General features: G+C 28.0%; 1 long non-coding RNA gene and 1 other non-coding gene across 2 annotated transcripts; both read left to right on the top strand.

Moving 5' to 3' along the window:
• Positions 1-797: 797 nt before the first annotated feature.
• On the top strand, positions 798-12,314 carry LOC101236306 (uncharacterized). Its single transcript, XR_010636649.1, has 3 exons — positions 798-873; positions 11,957-12,097; positions 12,198-12,314. It is a non-coding gene; the product is annotated as an uncharacterized LOC101236306 (long non-coding RNA).
• An 8,304-nt stretch (positions 12,315-20,618) lies between these two features.
• LOC124813060 (U5 spliceosomal RNA) lies at positions 20,619-20,737 on the top strand. Its single transcript, XR_010637107.1, has one exon. It is a non-coding gene; the product is annotated as a U5 spliceosomal RNA (small nuclear RNA).
• Positions 20,738-20,989: the final 252 nt, after the last annotated feature.

Raw genomic sequence — 20,989 nt, 5'->3', positions numbered from 1 at the left:
TATATATATATATATATATAACCAAAATTTCTTTTAAGCAACAAAAATGTAAATATTTTCATAAACAAGTTTTCTAATTTTTAAAACCATTTTTTTAATAAAAAGCAATACTTGTTTCGACTAAGACTAGTCATCTTCAGTTAAAATTAAATATTTAAAATTTGTTAAAATACTTATAAAGGTGTTTAAAAAAAACAATACAAATATAATTATTCTTGTATAAACTAATAATAATATAATTACAAAAATACAATAAAATCAGTTAAAAAGTTTATCATATCTTACAAAAGAAATAGGAAATAACAAAAGAATAGGTTAAAAAGATACGCAATATGTATAAAAAATAGCAGCCAAACAGAAAGTGTCATTTGTACATGGTTATATATATATATATATATATATATATATATATATATATATATATATATATATATATATATATATATATATATATATATATATATATATATATATTGTGGGATATTTATTCGTATTTATATAAATCACGCGTCTATTTTTATCTTTTTTGTAAAATATATGGAATAGAATAAACTTTGTAAAAAATAAATATTTTTATTTATAGTTGCTATTTTTTTTATTTTTTTTCATTAATTTTAAATTTATTTTTTCTATTATTTGAATCTATTATTTGAAAAATAAGAAATTTTTTATTTTGCACAGTTTTTTTTTTTTTTTCAAGTATTGTTTCAAAATTTTAGTATATATTATCTTGTGTGAATTTTTGATTGTTTGTTTAATTTTATTATTTTTATTTTTCGGAACCAGAGTGTTTGGTTGTATTAAATTTGTTATAAATTTTATATTTTAGAGTTTTATACAAAATTAAAAAATAAAATCAAAATAGACTAAAAGGTAACTTTATTTGATGCTTAAATTATGATACTTAAATATTAAAAAACGATTTTTTCAAGTTTATATTATATTTAAGTCAAATAAGGTAGGGGGCGGGGTACTCTATGTATTTTTTTAGTTATTAAGTATTAAGCCTTATTTAAATTATTTTAGCAAAAGTTTTTAACATAATATTAAATAATCATAAAAATTTCAATTATTTGGTTTTCAAATTTTGACCTCAAAAACCGAGGTTACGGGTAAAAAAAAAAAATGCGGTATACGCGGTTTGCCGCAACATTGACCGGTTATTATAAATGACTCAATAACATCTTCAATCGAATCCTCGATTCCAAATACCCATTATTAGACATCTGGATAGTCATTTTAGCTTAAATAATAATAAATTTATAAGTTTACAAAGGTCGCTATTTTTGATATATTTTGCTGTATTATCTTGTTTTGTTATGAAAAAATATTTTGATTAAACTTGAATTTATTTAATAAGTTGAAATTACATATGAAATATTGTTCATAAGATGCTGCATTTGAGTTGACACGTTAAATCTACGACAAGTATTGTTTATAAACTATTGTTAACTTTGAGTTCTTTTTTGATGGTTAAACGAACACGTAAGAATAGTCAAAGTTGCAAACTAAGTGTTATGAGTGTAGTGGATTTGCAGTGGACCTTTATAGGCATTTTGAGCGGTCCATTGGAGTTTTTCTCATTGGTTACTTAGTGGACTATTAGTCGCGTCCGCTGTAAGTAGCAAGCCGATAATTTTCCAACATAATTTAGTGGCAAGTCATCTGCTAGCCACTAATGGTCCACTCAGTAAGCGATGAGCAAAATTACAATGGACCGCTTAAAATGCCTATGTATGTCCTCTGATATTCCGCTATAGAATATTTGCTGGGAAGTTACCAAATTAGGAGATAGTTTTAAATACGATCTACTTCAAGGAAGAGTTGAAAACTGTAAAGCAAATGCAAAGCCTAAAGATAAATCCAAAATATTTTAAATTTCTGTTAAGCGAAAACACAATGGTTGAAAGCGAATCCTGAAATTCCCATTGTGACAAACAAAAAGTCAGTATAATGTAGTTAGAGTATGGCTTCTTGTTAATTTCAGGAGTAACCCTGAGACCATTTCTAAGATTAACTCTACTTTGGAAAAGCTATTTGATATAGCAAAATACAAGTGTAACATTGTTTCTTGTGAGGAGGCAAGTTGTAGTTCTTGTGTTTTTAAAGCAAAAAAACGAAACTAAAGTACTAATTGATAATATTTTGAAAACTGACGACAATGATCTTATTTCCGAAGAATTTTGAGTACACAAGCAGACAAGTTTCTAAAATTTCATTGAATATGAAAGTTACGTTAGCATTATTAAGATATGGTTTATCAAATAGAGCAACTGCTACAATTCAACACTAACACTGAAAGCAGCTAAAGAGGCAGGTTTTTTTGAAAAAAATGTGGCTGACATTGAAACAGTATTATTTATTTTTTCGAAAAAAAACTTCAATCCAAACTTATTTGGATAGTTTGTGTCTTACACACAAATGAGGCACTCAATGATCTCAAAATTTCCACTAATGCGAGATTTTGAAATTAATTAATTAAATATTGATGAAGATGCTTTGAAAAATTTATCTAGCGATCAAAAATTTGAATAACAAAAGCTATTAAAAATAACTCAGCAAGTAGGCTGGTGTTCACAGCAAGAACTAAATTGAAATGACGCTGAGAATTTAAACACCTTGTACAGTTCTGCGTCGGTGTATACTCTGTATTATGGTTTGAAATTCATGTAAGAAATTTTTATATTTAGTTTAATAATAATTTGTGTGTGTGTTTTTTATTAAAAGAAAATGTTTAGGTAAAACAAAAATGAACTAATGGACCATACCATATTATCAAACAGCTGGAACTTGTCCGAAAAATAAACTTAAATATTTAGGAAACAATTTTCCCCTATGTTTGTTGCTCTGCCTGGAATACTAATAGTGAATCCACATCTTTTTTATCTTTTCTACAAACACTAGTTTGTAGAAAAGATAAAAAAGATGTTCGTAGTGAAGACTATACTTTCAATACAAAATTTAAGCACTCTAGAAAGTACTGCTGTGAAATTAAAAAGAATTCTAAAAATTAACACCGATGCCGAAACTGTTATTGAACTGATTGATTGAAGTACTGGTATTTACGAACTTTTGCTCACATGCAAGATTAGTTAAAAAAAACTTATTCAATCCATAGAAAAATTTTGAAGCAAGTTGCAAAAGTTTCTGGCATAGTTTACGAAAAAGATCGGATCGGTTTATATATAATGGCTCACAGAGAACTTCTTCCTGTTTTAGAATCTAAACAGAATTGGCTTAAGCTTTTTTAAGAGATAAGTTCTAATTTTGTTCTATAATTAAGATAATTAAATAAATTTATACAAATGACTTATAAATTATTTTTTAGGTTTTAATTGGTTGTATTTGGGGTGGCGGTTGAGGAACCTTTTGACATTTTTTTCTTTCTACATTACACTCATATATAATTGCTATGCAAGATATTACAGGAAAATATTGCTATGCAAGATATTACAGGAAAATATACAATACCAATCTTTGTAAACTTTTAAAATTTTTAAGCTAAAATGGCCGGCATCATCACAGCCGGCACTTTAAGTTGTAAATGCGCATTAGAAACTTGTTTGAATACGCATCTTTATGGTACATGTGTTAGCCATTTTATCGTGTCAAACATGCATTAGTAATACGCTTCAGATGCCTTTAAAAACGAGTATGCAAAACGACATCTTCAGGGTATTAAACCTGCTTTTGAAAGTGATTTACTCTCGCCTGCTGAATAAACGAGAGGGGGGGGGGCGCTTATTAAACTTGTACAGTTTTTAGATTTATTTTAATTTCAAAGATTAGGTTGTTTTTCTGAGTTAGATAATTTTCCTCTAGTGTTTTGTGTTTTTAGCTTTTTTAAAATTTCGACCCTTCCGTTTATTAACCCTCCCCCTCCCCCATCGTTTATTAGATTTTAGAAATATTTCCGACCCTCCCGTTTATTAAGACCCCCCGTTTATTTATATATTTACATTTGTTGGACCCTCTTTTACGCACTCGTACGTAAATTACTCAATTTTGACACCCCTCCCTCCCCTCGGTGCGTACATAATATATGGATGGCCCCTTAGCAGAACGATATCTTTTTGAAGAGATGTCTTTCTTATAAAATATTTTACATATATCACAAAAGCTATATTAAGACTCAATCTTTACATAGCTTTTCGTGTATACCTGAAAATTCTTTACAAATATAATATTAAAAGTTACATAAATCAAACTGCGACTTTTCACTTAACGTTTTGTTTAATTTAGCGATTTTAGTGTACGCATACACTCCTCACGCCTAATTTTTATTTTTCTGTTGCATATTTACATTTAAACTAAACCGGGCACAATTATACGTATTTTTTATGATTAAAAAATAAACTCGAATTTAAAAACTTAAAAGTATATTTTTCTAGTATCAACACCAGTATATACGTGATAAATACTCCGGCTATTTACATTACCTGGCTGGGTACAAGATTTTTTGTAGATCGACGATTTTTAAAGCCTGATAATACTGAAAGTTTTTATTCTTATCACGGATTGATATATATATTTTCTGATGATGTCAGTCGATATGTGTACATTTCTCTGCTGGTTCCTATAACAATCATATCTATATATTGTTGACAAACTTAAGTACCCAGTAACTTAGTAACCCAGTAACTTAAAAAACTAGTAACTTAGCTAAAGAATATCAGGGTTGTTTATCTGCATTTCTTTTTAAGACCTCGGCATTTTGAGCAATGCGGCAAAAAAAATTCTAACCAAAATATTATTCCTCGTAGAATTAATACTATGAAAGCTGTTAACGTAAACATGAGTCAGCACAATCTTCAATGTTGCTTTTCAATACAACTTAAGTAATCATAGCATATTAAACAACATTTAAATTTTTGTTCGTATTGATATAAGATGTCATTATGATATTAAATATCATAATGACATCATAATGATATTAGATATCATAATTATATTAAAAGTAAATAGTTTCAAAGTTGTTTTTTTTTCGAAGTTACCAAAGTTTTTAAGAGTAAAGTTGTTTTTTTTTTAGTTTGTAATGCAGTTTAATACCGATATCTTTTGAAAAAATTTTGAAAAAAAACTTTTGCAAATTATAGTCGACGTAATTTTGCAAGAACTCAAGTCTTGATAAGATTCCATTATATTGGTTCCTTTCATCGGATCTATTTTTTTTATTTTTTTGAAATTATATCATAATAGATATAATTTCATAAAAAGAAAATATTCTCGATACATTTAAAATATTGAGAAACTGATTTAATTTCACACTTTGGATGTGTTTTTGGTGTCCCCAAAGATGACCATTAGTTTAGTGGTTTTTTAGTTGTGTATATTTTAAATGATTTTGTAAAATTAAAAGTATGTTTATAAACCTTCCGTTTAATACCAAATTACGAAAAAATTTGCTCATTAATTTTTGAAGAAATAAATTATAAAAAAAATTGCAATTTATTCGAATTGTAAATTAACCATCTTATTATCAATTGTTATTTACTTATTTATTCTTCTTTCTATAATTTATTTTATATTTTGTTATAATTTACTTCTATAAACTATTATATCATCTATGAAATCATATAAAGTTTGAAAAACATCCATTACTATTACTTCTGTTTGCGCTGGTAACATTGATAAAATTTGTAAATACTTGAAAATTAAAAAATTGTATTCATAATATTTTGAAATAACGCTGATTATTCTGATGGAATTTCAACAAGTTTAAACAATACCCGGGAATTTTTCAGGGAAAATTAGAATTTTCAAGGAAAATTAGAATTTTCAAGGAAAATTAGAATTTTCAAGGAAAATTAGAATTTTCAGGGCAAAAGAGGTAAGTAATAGGTAGAAAACATCAAACTTCCAAAAAATTCCCCCAAAAAAAGTTATAAATAATAAACTACTCTAAAAATTAACCTATTTTGGCTGAAGTTCTTTTGAATGAGAGTTATTGAAGTTAGTTTCAATATTAGGTTCAATAGAGAAAAGGTTTTAACCGCCAGATAAGTGGTGGAAGTTTTATATTTTAAATTACCCTCATTTAGATATACACATCTAAATGTTAATTTTTTGTTTTTTAAAACAAATTATCAACATTTAGATGTCTGAAATAACGATGTTAAAAAAGTTATAAGCAAATTTTAAAGAAACACTTTTTTAAACGATATCTTGTGTAAACAAATCTTACTTGAATACCATCTAATTTTTCTTCTAATTATTCGTTTACTAATTTTTAATTAATCTAATTATTCATCTACAAATTTTAATTATTCTATTTATCCATCTACAAGTTTTGTCAGATACAGTAAGTATTTTTTGGTTATTATTTTGTGACCGCTTAAAACTGTTTATTTTGAAAAAATATTTACTTAAATAAAATTTTGTTTTAAGCATAAATCTCTAGGGAATCATAAAGAAGAAAAACAAGTTCTTTAAAAATAAGAAATTTTACTGAAGTTTTCAAATAACATAATTTTCAAAAGAGACTATAAATTAAAAGTACAATAAATTAATAAATACAATAAATTAAAAGTATAAATGAATACAACAGTGTAAAATCAATAAAAAAATGATTTTTTATAAAAATTTATCGATTTTTAGTTTTTTATCAATCAATAATTCTTGACATCCTAGATGATAAGTTGACGTCCTAGATGATAAGTTGACGATCTAGATGATAAGTTGACGTTCTATAAGTTAAAAAATTTATCGCTTTTTTGTAAGTTCAAACATGCGTGAGTACTAACTGCCAGCTTATATGAAAAAAAATTTTAAAATGCATTGACAACAGATACTACTCTAGCTAAAAAGTGCTATAGAACCTATAGGATCTTGGAACAAAAAAAAAATTCAAGTTATCAGACAAAACTCTGATAACTTCAAATATTTTTAAGTTAGGTGATTATTTAACGGGGTTCAAATCATAATTTTTTTTAGGACTTTTTGACTAATGTAAAACTAAAGCCACTCGCAACCTAAGCAAAATAACATACATATGGAACAATTTTGTTTTTTGATAATATTATTTTATTAATTTATATTACATTTACAATTATTTTTTTTTCTATTTAAAATGAGTTTCTTGATTAATTAAAAAAATAACATTTCCTTCATATTATATCTTTTTTTTTTCGGCTTAAAACTTGATGGCGGAAATATTTCATCAAAGCGATAAAATACGCCGACAAATAACCCTCTGTAAATTATTTAGATAAAAATGATGAATACATTTTAACTTAAAAATTTTAAAAGAAATAAATGTATATATATATATATAAAAAAAAAAAAGAAAACCATTTTTAACATTTAGGTTAAAAGGATTTTTTAACAATTGTGTTCGATCTTAAAGAATATTGAGCGCATGTTCCTGGCCGGACTTGTAGAAATCCTGGCACTTTGGTGTTTGGTGTTTGAGGTTTGGATGTTTCCCCCGAAAATATTACGCTGTTTGACCAGTCTAAAGGTAAGTTTCCACTCATCCGTTTTTTTTACGGGAATGGAAAGGGAAGGAAAAAACAATCACGTGAGCATGCGTAGTATAAGGTTAAAATGAAAATTACAGATGCTCATGTGATTATTTTTCTCTTCCCTATTCCGTTCCCGTAGAAAAACGGATGAGTGGAAACTCACCTTAAGAAGTCTTAAATATTCCTATGAAAACGCTGTTTGAATTTAAGTTTTTAGTAGGAACCCTAGCCGGGGGTACAAAGATTTCTAAAGTGATTTTTGAAATTTGAATTTGCAGCTCTTTTAATAATAACTGTTGTAGATCAGTGGCCGGAGAAAAATATTGAATTACTTTTCAAAAAATGTACAAAACAAAAGTATGTGGTTAGTATAAAATTACTATAAATTTTTTTCTAGTGCAACATGTTTCTGTATCTTTATTTTGCCCTATATAGATATTTTTGAAAAGTAATTCAATCCAATTTTTCCTGCCCTTGTTTCCCAACCGTTATTATTTATAGAGTTACTGTTTCTAATTTTATTTAAGATTTATTTTTATTCAATTTGAATTGGTGAAAGTTTGATTTGAATTGGTGAAATAAGGGTTTCTTTTCGTATTTTTATTCACTTTTTCTCTATATTGATTGTGTCAGTTTAATTAAATATTGGTTCATTTATCGTGTACGGTTGGTGGAGTTGTTAAAAAGTCTTGCCTTTTGTTGATTTAAACAATATTATTATAAATGAATAAATTTCCTAAATTGAAAGAAATACTATAATATTACTAATATGTTGAAAAATGAACTCTTGAGAACTTCGCAAAACATTGTTTATTTTTATGCGTCTTTCACGGTTCATCTGCGGTTTCTAAAACAATATCAAGCTACGAATGGGCTTTTCTAGATTCATCTTTATTTTATAAGCTTGTAATATAAAACGTTCGATGCTCTTTTTTAAATAGCAATTTTAATGAGAAAGTTTATATTTCGATGTTTGAATAACATTTAAACGTGTGCAACATAAACAATAAAACGTGTACGTTTACGTAGATTTAATATGTATATAACTATGTTATTTCTAAAAAGTTTAATATAAATGCCTCTTTAATACTATTTAAAAATAAACATATTTATTTTTGCACGGCAATCTATATTCCCACAGCGTAATTTGTTTACTTATAAAAAAATACATAAAAATTGCACGTGGCATGTTAATCATACAAACTTAGTTGCTAAAAATATTTATTAGTTACCCATTTTTTAATATATAAAAAAGTACCAACTTTTTTTTTTTTTTTTTTTGAGTTTATAGAGAGTTTGAAAAGTACGTGTGCGCACTTAGTATAAAATTCACACGCTTCAGATTGCCACCCACCCACACACGCACATTTAGAATTATTTAAATGTATTATAGCTATGAACGTAATCACTTATAAAGTCATATTAATTTTATGATTGGCATTTTCAATTTTCTACTTCATTGTATATTATTATATCTTATAGAAATATATGATTGAAAAGATATAATATATTTTCACTTGAAAAGCATAGTAATTATTAAGTTAAAAATATGGAATTGAAAACACTGACATGAGTTTGTTTGGATTTGTTTGTGCATTTTGCTATATAAAACCTTGATCACGTGTTAGCGAACACGTGCTTATGACTGCAGACAGTTTTTATCCTAATCTGGTTGCTTGCCAGTAAGATTTGTTCACTTTCCCACCGACTATTTGCTTTTTGTTTCGCTTTTAATTTTTATTTTATTTTAAAACAATTGAAAATATGCGCTACGCCTATTAATCCAGATTTAAGGCTACATAATTCGTTTAAAAACTTTAACATATATTTTTTTTAACATGATGGATGCTTAAATTTAATTTTATGAGATTTGGTGTAAAAAAAAATAATTATATTTTGCATGAAGAATCTTAGTAACAACCGCATTAGGTCTTTGTTCTAACCAAGAATACATCTTTATCTTCATCTTATCCGAAGAATAATTTATGTAAAGGATGTGAAAAAAAGGCCCGTAGGTAAGCTGTTCCTGAGTTGTTGTAAAAAATAATTTATTTTAAAAGTAAAGTTTTGAAAAGTTGTTATAAAGTTGATCATCGGAAGCATTCACGATGGAGTGTTTATTCCGCAAGTTTGCCAATTTAAAATTTAAAATATCCAATTAACAGGAAACAAATAACCGAATTAGCTTTACCGAATACATGGCAACATGCACGAATCTTAATTATACCAATGACAACAGTATTTGCAACTTTTTAATTAATGTAATAACTCTAATTATGTTAAAAATTTCATTTCTAAATTCATTTAAAGATTGAAATAAACTTGTATTGTCATTTAGCAATACCAGACTCGACAAAATAGCTTTTCCTGTTGGCATTTCTGTCTGTCTCATTTTTTTTTTTTTTATATATATATCGGAAAAGGTTAAATTATACATCAAAAGTACGGAAGGTTTTGACATATGTGTCACGACCAGACAATTTTAGTCTATGATAATTTGAGAACGCTTGAGAAAAAGGCCAAGAGTTTTATTGACAGAAAATAACGTGCTGTTTGCTATCCACTTACGTAAGCATTTGAAGATTTTTTTTTTTTTTTTATGCGACAAAAATCCTTATTGTTTATTTAACGTTACGTCACCAGCAGTATTATTATAAATGTTCCGAATAATCCCAGCCATAAGTTAAAATTTTGATTCGAAGTAGCAGCAACTCGTCATTTGAAAGAAAAATTTTTTTTTGAAAATGTTAGTTGATCCGATGGATTTGTCCGCCAACAAACAATTTATGACATCGAAGTCACCTTCAACAGTTCGTGCAATGTTAAATGAGAAGAGAAAAAAGTCTTTAAATTCAAACACAACGTACACGAATTGTGACATTGATATAAATAATTCGTGTGGCTGTACAAGATCGATAACAAATGATAAATTAAGCAAAAAAACTACAGAACTTTTTGACGCAATATTAAATAATGATTTCAACGAAACAAGGAGATTAATTACCGAGGAACGACTTGATGTTAACTCAACTAACATTGAAGGTAATACTCCGTTACATGTAGCCGCAGCAACCGGTTATTTAGATTGTTTAGAACTTTTACTTGCTTACGGTGCAAGAATCAATGCGCGTGATACCTGTCAACATACTCCGCTTGAATACGCGGTCGCGTATGGAAATTTTGACTGCGCATTGTTACTTATAGAAAATGGTGCCGACACAACTTCTGTTAAAGACGGTTTTTCGCATTTGTGGTAGTTAAAATTAAGACTCATTCTATTTTATTTTATTTATGAAAATTGTAAATATTATTTTTATTGCTTATATATTATAACTCAGACAGCTGTAAATAATTAAAGTTTATAAATAGATCATTTTAAATTTTATAATTTTGTTTTGTATTCCGAAAATCAGAAGGCTAAAGGTTTATCGCTTACTTTTAATGCGTTATGGTACTCTTCGCGCACTCTTTGCACTGGTTCCTTTTTGCTTATTTACAATTGGGAATGGCTCACATATCGTAGTTTCCGAAATGACTAGTTTATAAGAGTAAAATAGAAATAAATTATGGCTTGCAGATTGAGGGGCTGATTTATGGTGTTTTGTTGTTGTTGTTGTTAACTAGGCTAAAAAAATGCGTAATAAAAATGTTAATTTAGCACCACCAAAAGTTATTTTGAGAAAATGTAGTCTATAAATTATTTTAAGCCGTGGTTAAGTTGGAAAATTGTCAGTGTTTGCTAAAGTGCAAAGTATTTTTACAAAAATATTTTCTGCAACAAAATCTTTTTTGTAAAAGTTTTCTCAAAGTTAGGGAGGAGAGGGTATTTAACAAACAAGATTACGACTTTAAAACGCCAAAAATTTATTTTTGTTGAACTGTATCGTCTCATGGTTTCTAATCTTGTTTAAGAAAATATTTAAGAAGGTTTTGTTTCAATCACTCTGATTTTTTGTGGAGTCCTACTCTGAAAAGATCCCCACCTGAAACCTTTGAAATTTGTTTAATATTGATTTTATCAAACATTAAAATTGGTATTTGCATTGCTCCACGGTGGTATTTTTAATGTACCCTGTCATAGGTCAACAGCGCACGATTTCCAGTAACATGTTGTTTCAAATGGAAATATTTTTTGAACTTAAATTTTTTTTTTATTTAACTTTAAAAGTTTTTTCCCATAATATTTTTTTCTTTTTTTTTTCTTTTTTAGAAAAACGTTGTTTCGGAATGTTTTTAAAGCAATATTTTGTAAAAAAATACACACACAATGCTCAAAAAAAAGTAGTTTTTCGAAAATAGCATTGAGAAAATTTTACTGTTTATAAAAATAATTTGAGAAAACTTGAAATTGTTTTGAGCTGTTTTGTTTTTAATTTTATTTTTTACTTTATTTTAGTCATTTAGTTTTGGTGACAAAAATTATTTGATTTTAAGCACAATTCTAACGCTTTGTTCCACATAAATTTTGTTTTGATTAAACATTTTTTTACTAGGTTCGATTATTATGGAGGATTTTGAAAAAGATCAGTTCTATGGATGTGGGTGTCAACGATATTTAGCCGTTGTACTTTTAATGCCTTTTTTCATAGCTATATCTTTAATCGGATGTACCGTCCTAGTTATTGAAAACGCAAGTATGATTACTTTTTGAAATTCGTGTTTGCGTCGCAATTGAATGCACAAACTTTGGGAATTTCAATTTTTTTTTTTTAAAGTTAATCAATTCATTTTTAGTTAAATTCTTTTGTCCGAAAGCACTTTCTATGGGAACATCAAGCGATTGGGTGTACGAAAAAATGGTGAAACTACCCAAGAATGCTTTACAATGGGCAATATAATTACTATTTGTACCATAGGTTTTTTTTACTGTGCTATTATATTTTTTAACAACAACAGTAACGCCGCCTTACAGCGAAACCGCAGCATAAACACGCTTATAAGATTTTTTTTTTAACAAATAATTTTTGTTTAAAACTTTAATTGACCTCGGTATCTTAAAATAACCACAACAACTCGGTTGCCTCAGTAACTTGAAGTAAAATTTTGCAATCTCCACGAGAAACAATCTTTATGATTTATTTATTTGTTTCATTATGTTTTATATTAAAATCTTTTTTTTTAATAAACTCTAAATGAATCGGTGCATATGACACAACTTACAGTATTCTCAAGAGATGTTCCCGATATTAGCACAGCTTATCTAACTCAATTTATTTCGCAATACAAAACAAATTTGTAAAGCTCTGCTAAACCCTTTATCTTTAAAAAAGTGGCGATCGATTTAGCTTATCCAAATATCTTACCGCTCTTTGTTCTCAAATGATATTATGATGAAATGTTTTTCATTCATCGTTTTATTTTAGGTGTTTTAAATATGAACCACTTTAATCTTCTTGTACTATAATAACAATAACGACTAGATATATTTCTAGATAACATTTTTTATAAACCTTTTTTTTATCAAAGTAGCAAAAAAATATGTCATCTAAGCACGTAGCAAACGTAATAATAGCAATATATATGTTTATCGTAATATATAATAGTATCTAAGCACGTAGCAAAAATTAAAAAGAGATGATTTTAATTATTTTTAAACATTTTGTCTAATTGCATTAATGTAAACAAAGTAATTTTTATAAAATTTTCTTAATCATTAATTAATTTGAATTTCATTTGCACTTTTTACACTTGAAGTTCTTAACATGTTACTAAAATATTCCAAAATAATGGTTCTTCCGGCTCCGAATAAAAATGATGCACTCTCCCAGCTCCGATTGTATTTTCATTTATATTAAAGACTAAGATATTTTTTGAATAAGAAAAAGAAAAACTGATTGTTATATCCTATTGACTTGGTCGAACTATAATTTTTTTTTCCAATGCAACCATAGAAATCTTTGAAATTTTTGAAATAATCTCGAGATCGTCAGTAGTTAAATACTCCATCCACTAATTTAAAGTAATAAATAAAAAACTCTAATAAAAAAATGTATCCATAGCAATGGTGCTCTTAATAAATTAGGAAATAAAAATCATTTTATTTAGTAATACTACTTAGAAGTATTAATAAAAGACGAGATAATTTAAACAAAACGGGGTATTTTTAGCCTTTGATCACGCAATCTACTTATCGTTATTTATTCTCAAATGTAATGATTATTGATAAACTATTTTGTAATTTTCAAACTTGAGTACAATACGGCACTTAAAATAGCTCAGTGTACGTAATTGTAATAGAGTACTTTTAAAAATAAAATTGTTATTTTTAAACTAATATTACCAAGATTTACAAAGACAAAAAAATTGCTCGCTGAGCTTTAAAATCGATGCTCCTTCGTTATTTTTTTTTTAATTCTCGGGACTTTTAAAGTAAAATATTTATTCTGAACGTAAAAAAAATAATTTTTTACTGCTATAGCTAATTCAATTGGATTTAATTATTTCCTAACTTATTTAGTTATTAAATGTTTATAATTAATTTAGTTATCATTTTAATCGTTTCTTTTTATACATAGCTGAAGCTAGGCGTGGAAACACTAGGTAAGTGTGGAATATGCGTAAAAAAATAGTTCTATATATCATCTATAATTCTATACAATGCACATATAAGCAAATATACAAGGGAATAAATTACTGAACAAAATGATATTCATGAAATTAAAAAGTTGATAAACGTTGGCTAATTAAAAAAAAAAAACTATTTAACTTCTTCGTGCACATATTTTTTGTGATAACATTGTAGAGTAATTTTATTGCTTAAACAAATCAAAATAATATTCTAACCTAAAATATTATTTAAGAAAATATAAAAATCTAACTATTGCACAAAAATGTACCCAAAACGTGAAAAACTGGATGAGTTGAAAGTTTGCTCTTGAGTGTATTGTAAATGACAATAAACTGAAAATGTCTAAATGTGCTATATTTGTGTACATTCATGTTCAGAATTATATTAATAGTCAAAAAAAGTCTGTATTTTTTTTATTTTTTATTAATTAAATATTGTTCTATAAATATATTTTTTGCTGCAAATATCGCAGTAAAATAAGACCTAAATAAGACGTTTTTTGAACGTTCAAAAGATGTTAAAAAGACGTCTCTGGTCCTTTGGAATAGTCGTTATGAGTATTAGATACCTCGTTATTTACATTATTAAAGCACTTTTTTTTAAAACTATTTACTAAAATGAAGTGCTTTTTATATTTAGATTTTATACTTGTGTCGGAACGTTAAAAAATGAAATAAAAATTTCTAAAAGTTACTCTACAACTGATAACTAGGGGAAGGTTGCATAAGTTGAGCATGTTAACAGTGCATTGTTTTTTGCAGCCGAATTATTATAATTTTTTTTTTTTTTTGTGCAGATTATCATAATTTAGTCTTTCCTCTTAAAGAATATAAATGAATAATTCATTTAAAAAAAAAAAAACTTTATACTAAAAATTGCGTTATTTTTAACACAGCCAATCATCTTTTTAGGAAACCAGTTTCCTAAGATGAGCTTTTTTTAATGGAACTCAAAAAAACTCAAAATAACAAAAACATAACTAAAAAAAAATTAAATTAAATTGTATTTTTAAGGACTATACTAAAGTAAAAAACAATTATCTCAACCATAAAAAGCACATTAATAAATATTTCCTATCTTTAAAAAAGTTTGCAATTTTTTTAAAAAATTTTCGCTCTCGAAATACAGAGTTGTTAGTCCTTGGCTTTGGTCCTCGGTCTTGCCCAAAGGTCAAAAATTAAGACCTTGGCCTTGAAAATTTTGGCCATGGCCTTGTTTTGGCCTCGGCCTTTAAAAAAAAATAGATGAAATTAAAGAATTAAAAGTTTTCATTCTTTATTTTTATATATTTTTGTTTTTGGCTTTCATATATATCTACAAGTATACTTTCTTAATGACTTCGTTGAATTCTGCGCATAACCTTGGCCTATTTTCACAACATATGGTTTTATTGTCACAGCACTTGCTACTCACAGTTTTGTAAATAATTTGTTGTAACATATGGCAAAAATGTAAGTCTTTGGTCTTGAAAATGTTTGCGTAGGCCTTGTTAAACAACTTTGTTGAAATACCAAAATAAAGGTCCTTGTATAATAACTTTAAAAAAACGCACTTTTTGTGGCTGGATAGCTCAGTTGGTTAGAGCGTCAAACGAAAAGTTAAAACCCGGACTTTTGAAAGATGCAAGTTCAAATCCTGCCACTGCCAACTCAGCACTTGAGTAGTACTTCAGTACTAAGCATCGCCATTACCGCGTTGTCGTTAAAAATGTGGTAATTTGTGTAAAATGCGTAAATATGCGTAAAAATTCGTAGTTACCGCGGAGTGCTTTTTTTCTCATTCCCCTTCCAATTCAACTTCATTGTATTACTTATATTACTTAATTTTGCTTTTTTGCTTCTACTTATGTTTTTGCTGGAGTGTCATTGGAATTAACAAAGAAAGACATTGAGTTTGGTCTTCACCTTGAGTCCCTTCATACTCTTCTTGTTGACCTAGAGTCCTTTGATTCTCTTGAGTATCTAACTGTAGCTGTTGTTGCTCTTTAGGTAGCTATTTGTAGCTGTTTTTAGCTGGATTGTGGTTGGGTGATTATCAACCAATTCCTTGATGGCGGCTTCCCTCCCTTCCTCACTGTTTGCAATATTTTTGAGAGTATATCCTCTATAATATGGGTGCAGAAGTGAACCCACATTATAGTAATTGACTCTAAGGCCATTATTAGGCAAACCTTTCTCAAATTCGTCCTTGAAGTTATGTTGGCACTCTGCAACTTGAGGGTCACGCTCTTTAACGTCATATACGGTTCTTTTGCAAAGCAAGTGAAGATTTAATATGTCTTTTTGAACTTTATGCATAGTCACCTGTTTTTCAGATAACCAGGAATCAGAGCATCGCTTACATTCTGCTAAAAACGGTAAAATGTTGTAAATACTGTTAAACTCTAACTCATCCAGAATCAAACTTTGAAGATCTGGTTCTGTATTTGCTGCCACGCACGCTTTCTTGATGTCCTGCCAGTCCGATGAACTTTGGTGGGTACTTTGAGAAAGTCCTTTACATTTCTTAATTATAGTATTAATTCCTTCCAATTTTTCTTCAGCCTTTGTTAAGCAACTGTTGAGCAGATGATTGGCACAGGTTAGATGATCACTTATCTCTTTGCTTTCCGCGATTGCTTTCTTCATGTTGGCTGCAGCATCAGTAACACCCACTTTGTAAAGGTCTTCCCTCGGAAGACCAGGAAATTGAGAAATCATGTGGTCTATTCCATATGCAAGCAAAACCCCTGTATACCCCAATAAAGTTTTGGCAATCCTAAGATAAGCTTTTAAGTTCAAAGTCTTTGGTAAAATAATGCAGTATAAGGGAGACAAAAGGATCATCATTTCTTGCAATTCATCCATCTGTAGTGAAAGCTGCCATTTCGCAATGCAGGATTTCTCTCTCAATTTGCATTTTTTCATCACGTCTCAGATTGCGATAAATCATTGGGAGCTTGTATTTGGATTAGGTGGTTGGACTTTTTAGGTTGGCTTTTGGACAAAGATAATTCAGCAGCATTTTGAAACCAGCAGTTTCAATAACGTGAAACGGAAGGTTAGAGAGAAACGGAAGGTTAGAGAGGGTTAGGATGGTATTAAATTCTAACTGTTGTGCACTTTGTGAAGGCCACTTTATGGTTTCAGTAAGGTCGTCCATTTTTATTTAGTGACTTGATAATGCACCATGTGGGAGGCTATCAGGCCTTTTGTTTTTGTAAATAGGACCAAAATTCCCTCTTATGCTACTGGACTTATCAGCCTCTGCTAGAGCATTCCTCTTTTCTCGATGTTTCTTCTCTTTATTTTCATTATCGAGTTTTTGCATCTGGTAAAAAGATAGCGTATTGCAGGATCTGAAAGAAAATAGTGGAATTATATATAATTAAAAGGATGCGAATTACAATGTTTCAGTAGTAAATAGTTTATAAAAAGTAAATACATGGACCACAAAACATATTAGTGTGTTTTGAGTAATTCAATATATTTTATTTTTATCAAAAAATGTCGCATTTTACTCAGAAATTCCCGATTTTTGTGCATTTTACCGCATTTACGCAAAGTTACTGGAGTTTAAAATTTATACGGAAAATTTTTTGAAGCCAGTTTTGGCCTCCCAGATGGCGGCTGGTATAAGGAACGACTATATGAAAATTAAGAAACTGATGATCATCACAAGCTCAAATATTGATAAGTTTCAAATAAAAATTTATTTTTTGTTTAGCATAAAATTTTTTTCATAAAAATAACGGAATATTACCATATTTACATCAATTTCAAATATAAATATTTTTTTATTTAACATATTCTTACAATATTTTATTTAACATATTCTTACAATAACTTGTTGTATATTAACTTTCTGTTTTTTGTTTTTTAGAATAAATATAATGAAATAAAAAACAAATTCTCAGTAAAACTAAGTACGAGTTTAATTTTAGTTTGTTTAATAGTAGTGAAGAAAAAGTATTTGTTTGCTTGTGCAGAAATCTCAAATTCAAAATAATTAGCGTTTGCTATATAATTTATGTACCTTTTAGTTCTTAACTACCCAATGCTTGTGCTAGAAGGTTAATAACACAACTGCATGTTGTTATTGAAAATATAAAATTTGACAAAATTGTAAGTAGATACCACTGCCGCTTACCATGCAGTTATGTTATTAACCTTCTAGCACACTGCATTGGGTAACTAAGAGCTAAAAGATACATAAATATTAATTTAATCGTAAATTTCACTTGAAAAGTATTTCGAGTATTTAGAACTTTAATATTTAAAGTAATAATTTCTTTAATTGTCTAATTTTTTTTTAAATCATATCATTTTTTTAAACTTTTTAAAAATTTATTTAATTTCTTGTTTTTCTTTTAAAACTCTGTTTAATTATTTTCTTTCATATTACTGTAAAGTCTTATAAGATGTACATTGTTCACCGCTAAATACTTTGATCGCCACCATCTTGAGAGGCCAATTTTGGCTCCAATTTTTTTCCAATAAAACAATAGAACATGCTATTCAGTTATATTTTGAGATTAGTGGTTTAAAATAATCTAAATTACAGTAAGAGTTAAAACACTTACTTTAAGTGAGCTTTAACTCCACTGGTGCTACCTTGAGACAGCTTAATCACTTTTTTACACTTATTGCACTCAACAAATCCTGATTTTCTGCTAGATGTTATCCTTTTCTCTGTTTTGCTTATTTTAAAGATAATAATATCATATCAAAGAGAGTTTCTTCAAGATGGTTTGATTTGGTAGTGGTTTTGGTATACTAATTAGATCTCTAAAGTGAATTTTGAGACTGTTAGTCTTTCTTGACTTTAGTCAAGCTTATATAGGAGGCTAGTTTAACTTTAGGAGGTAATTAATTATTTAACAACTATCTGACTTGATAAAAACAAAGTAATTTTTTACGCTATTTTATCATAATAATTACCGCTTTAACTAACTTTTATCACAAATTTTACCGGTATTACCGATTTTTACCGCTTTTTACCGTCTTCTGTAATAAGAACACGCAGTTTTACCGTTTTTACGCAATTTTACCGTCTTCTGTAATAAGAAAGCGTAAAAATGCGTAATACGCATTTTTACCGCATGCGTTTTAATATTGTGTTTTTACTATTTTACTATTTAAAGTTGTTTTACTAACCTTCTAGCACAAGCATTGGATAGTTAAGAACTAAAAGGTAAGTTAAGAACTAAAAGGTACATAAATTATATATCAAACGCTAATTATCTTAAATTTGAGATTTCTGCACAAGCAAACATACTTTTTCTTCACTACTATTAAACAAATTAAATTGAAACTCGTACTTAGTTTTACTGAGAATTTGTTTTTTATTTTATTATATTTATTCTAAAAAACGAAAAACAGAAATTTAATATACAACAAATTATTGTATGAATATGTTTTGTTAAATAAATTTTAAATTACAATTCTCGAGGTCTTACTATAGATTTAAGGTAAATTTTTAAAATGTTCAAAAAATTTTGAAAATTTCGGTTTGACTGAAAATAAGCAGGCGTAATACAGTGGTTAGCTCGCTTGCCTCAGAAGCTAAAGATCTTTGGTTCAACGCCACTTCTGAGCAGGTTTCAACATCGGTAAGGAAAGAGGCGTGAGCTGCCTTTCAAATGCTCTTTCGCGGTGCTCTGTGATAAGACCATAAAGACTTTTTGGGGCACCTAAAATAAAAATTAACAAAAATAAATAATAATAAAGCATTATATATCTGATATACTCTAAACTGGCACCGAAATAATATTTCGGAAAAAATGAAGATTTATATTATAAATCTCCATTTTTTTTCCGTCCTTCAACAAACATCATTTAACTAAATATGGCGACAAAGCGAAAGTTTAGTCTAACATAGTGTGCAGAAGACACTGTTCTAGTTGTTAAAAGTTACATTTACTCGTTTTGCTGTTCCTTGTGTTAAAAAATTAAATTGTAATCATCAAGGAGTATACAGATCGTTGCAAAAGAAGCAATGATTATTATACTTCTTGACAAATATTATGGCGTTAAAAAATCTTAAAGTTAATATCTTTTAAAAACTTTATTAAAACCAAAGTAAGAAAAAGTAGACTACTTTTTCTTACTTTGGTAATATTGGTTTTACATTTTTTCAGGTTTTTGCATCAATTTCATTGAATCACAAGGTTTAAAAAAACGTTAGGAAGGTCTGAGATTGTCAAAATAAAAACTCTGTCTCTTTATATATTAAAAATCTATATAAAAGTAAACGAAAATATATATTTTGAGGAGCCATTTAAGGCGTTTAAAAGTTGAAATATTGAAAACGTTTTACTAAAATTAAGATTATTTCTAAAATAATTAATCCCGTAAGTTACTATAATTAATGACCCTGGTTCATTTTTAACCGCCAATTATTTATTGTAATTTATAACCCCTATTATTTTTTAAACATCAAAACTTGAAATAATCTTTTAAATTAACTTAATGCGAAATGTTTTAATTTGAATAACTTTGTTCAGTTTAAACTCATGCAAAACCAGCTGTAGAGCTATAGTGTATATACTTACCCACAAGCAATACTAATGTACAAATGTTTGATACTTTTATGTCACTTACCCGTATTGACTCTGGGCTTTCTTCATTACACGTACAAATCTTTCGCCTTTTACTAAAGATTTCCGTGGAGAAGGCCAATCAAATGAGTGTGTAACTATTTTTCGTTGGCTTGCTTGCGCGAGCCGCCTTAGGTGAAATGAAACAACTAGCATTTTGTCGAATTAGGGTAAGTACGACCCTAACCCTGACTCGTATTAGCAGAGTACCAAACCCTTCTTTTTTCTGCCTAAACGAATAGTGTATAATTAATTTATATGCATTCCAATTCTTTCATTCGACAACTAGTTCTAATTTCATCACATTATCTGGTGCGTTTTGTAAATAAATTATAAGAATTTTCTTTTTTTAGCAGGTATTTTACTTTATTATCAAATTTT

The sequence above is a fragment of the Hydra vulgaris genome, chromosome 02, assembly GCF_038396675.1.
Source record: "Hydra vulgaris chromosome 02, alternate assembly HydraT2T_AEP".
NCBI classification, from domain to species: Eukaryota; Metazoa; Cnidaria; class Hydrozoa; order Anthoathecata; family Hydridae; genus Hydra; species Hydra vulgaris.
The sequence above is the reverse complement of the archived record's forward strand: the minus strand, read 5'-3'. Positions and strand labels throughout refer to the sequence as shown.